Raw genomic sequence first — 3,011 nt, 5'->3', positions numbered from 1 at the left:
TCTTCGATATTCTCCATAGTTAGGTTACCCTACTAAAAATCCTATTTAAATTCAAACAGGGTTATACAGGTTTAAACTGGTTTTAACAGGTACCTTTTTGGCAACAAACAGGTGCAAACAGGACCCGTTTACACACAAACGGGTCTGAACGGGGTCCTGTTTGGCTTGCAAATAGGTTTAAACAGGACCCCCCACACAGAAATAGGTCTAAACAGGGGCCCCGTTTAGCGAACAAACTGGTTCATACCGGGCACTGGCACCAAACAGGGGCCTATTTGGCCCGCAGACAGGTTTAAACAGGAATCTCCGACATAGAAATGGGTCTAAACAGGGGACCCGTTTGGTAGTTAAACCAGTTAAACTGGCTCATACTGGTCCCACTGGCACCAAAAAGGTCTACACAGGGGCCTACTCGTCACAAAAACTGGTTAGAACGGGACCTTTGTAGCTGTCGTACTAGATGAAGTCATACCATGCAATTTAATGCTTGAACAGACTTACGGTAAAATTCGATTTGAATTTGGTACACACGCGCGAGCGCTCCGCAACACCCCAACGACAGCCGCTTCGCGTCAGCGCCCGGCACCGGGGCACAACCGACGGCGCCGCCAGAGAGGAAAAAAATGGTAATACCAAGAACAAAAAATAAGCCGAAACGGGATTCGAACCCGCGTACCCCAGATCTCAAGGCAAACGTCGTAACCACTAGGCCACACAGGCCCACTTCCAGGACAACGTACTCATGCAAGTCATACGATTGCTTTCGAGCGCCGTCGTCTAAAAAAAGGTCGCGCCACCCTACCTAGCCCTCCTTTTTTTCTCTCTCGCGTTTGCAATCATCCGCGGAAAGCAATATACGCGCCCCGGAACCGGCGGCCAGCGAGCTCGAACTTTTTTATTTGTTTTTCGATATCCAGACAATTAACACCTACTAACGTACGCGTCTCTCTTAAGCTGCGTAGAAGTTGGCATATGGCTTTTATTGAGCAACCACGGCGGGTAGCATTATGGCTTTTAATAAAGCTGTATGCAAGCATACATTTTCACAAACCGAGTGCTTTATTAACATGTACACATTTAAAAGCGCAGACATACTAACGACGCATATCACACGCCCTCGCTCACGCACACAGACACAAGCGTAGAACGTACAGTGTACTAGAACAACTCTTCTAGTACACTGTAGTAGAACGCAAGCAGGATCCGAGTACGTCGGAAGGATCGTCGTGCAGTCGACGCAGCGACCTGACATGAAGGAGCGTTTGCCGACTACGCCTAGAAAGGTAAGTCCGGCGCTTGCGCCCAGTTTTGTAGTCAGTGATTTGTGAAGTGTGATTTGTTATACGGATCACGAGATGTTTATTAAAGCGACCACAATGATAAATGTGTTTTTTGAATGTTCGTTGTTCATGTCGTAGTGCACATTTAGCGAACAGTTTCACGAAAAATCTCCTGAAACTTATTGGACGTTGCCAGGAGCGTTATCATGTATTTGCTTTCTGCTATAACGTATGCTAGCGCCGGTGATTGTTTGACCTTAATGGTAAAGAAAGAATTCAACCAGGGAAAGTTACTGCTTGTGCACATAATTTCTGTATAGGTATTTCCAGAAGTACAGCCTTCCGCATTTGTAACTATATTGCGCGAGCGTCGATCATGGGTCATTTTAGTGCCTTCGACGGCGATACTTAGCGAGACCGACAAAAGTAAGCAGAGGCGCATAAAGAACTCTCCAGAGCAAGCGTCATCTGCTAAGCTGCTCTTCTCAGGACGACGCACGCCCATTTCATAGTATGCTGGTGCGATATAGTTAAAAATGCGGGAGGCTGTACGTCAGCTAACGGCTGCTCGAGATGGCACTAGATTGTTGTGTCTGACGCATGGCCAGATTATAGCTTGTATGCGAATTCTCCTTCATATAGTGTCGCCAGACAGGCTGTATTTCTTGTGTTGGGTGTCCTGTGTGTTTTCGTGTGTTTGTAAATGTTTGATTATTTCACAGAAACGGAGATTACAACAGCAGTGTTTCTTTTTCATCGAATTTTTTTTTCTGCTGAAAAATAGGGCGTTTGTTCTTGTAATTTCCAGTGCATCGTCCTTCGAGACAATGCTTTGTTCCACCGCATAAAGAAATTCGATTTTGGAACACTTTTCATGTGCTAAGGAATTTTCTTCGTAGTACAATTCACATTTCACTTACTACAGATGTGCGCTTGTGTGAAGCTTTTGATAGTAGATTTATGTTTGCTGCAGTTTCATTTCATGTTAAATAACCGCCCGTGATGTAACAATCAGATGTTTGCACAACCAGATGCAGCTTCGTGTAGTTGGTTGAATGAGACTTTTCAGAATGTAACATGATCTTGTTAACTTGCAAGCTTGCAGTTTCAGCAGGGATTACAGTAAGTTCAACATTTCTTATTGTTTAGAGATGTCAAGATTTCGTGAACCAGAGGCATCTCTACACCGCATAGGAACCTAAGACATTTCTGCAGCCGGAACAGCACCGCAAAGCATCTGATCTGCATGCTGCGACAAGGTGTGTACAAAACGGTCCCTGCCACTTACACAACTGTAGGTTTTGTTGGTAGAATTCATACCTGTCAACTCTCCTGATTTTTTCGTGAAGATCTCTAACGAGTATACCAGAGGGGCACTTGCTTTAGGCCCGTTTGTTCAGATAAATTCCTTAAACAGGCTAAATCAGCAGCAGCAAGAACACTGAAAATTCGCTCTGTGATATAAAACAGTGTTGTCAGTTCTGGTGTTCAAGTTCGCTGCTGCTTTGTGTGCTATATCTCAAGTTAAGTAATGGTTAATTATGTGTGTATCCATGCAACAGTGTGGGTGCTGAGAGGAATCTTTAAAAAATGTGTGCTATCTCGCCAATAAAAAATTTTTATCTGCAGAATTTTTACAAAATATAAACTTCACAGGTTGCCATGTATGACATAATGTACAGAACTGTTGCTATGAATATGCCATATTCAGAGCTTGCAGTTTCGGTCTAC

This window comes from Dermacentor silvarum, chromosome 7 (assembly GCF_013339745.2).
Source record: "Dermacentor silvarum isolate Dsil-2018 chromosome 7, BIME_Dsil_1.4, whole genome shotgun sequence".
NCBI classification, from domain to species: Eukaryota; Metazoa; Arthropoda; class Arachnida; order Ixodida; family Ixodidae; genus Dermacentor; species Dermacentor silvarum.
This window is presented reverse-complemented; position numbering follows the sequence as displayed.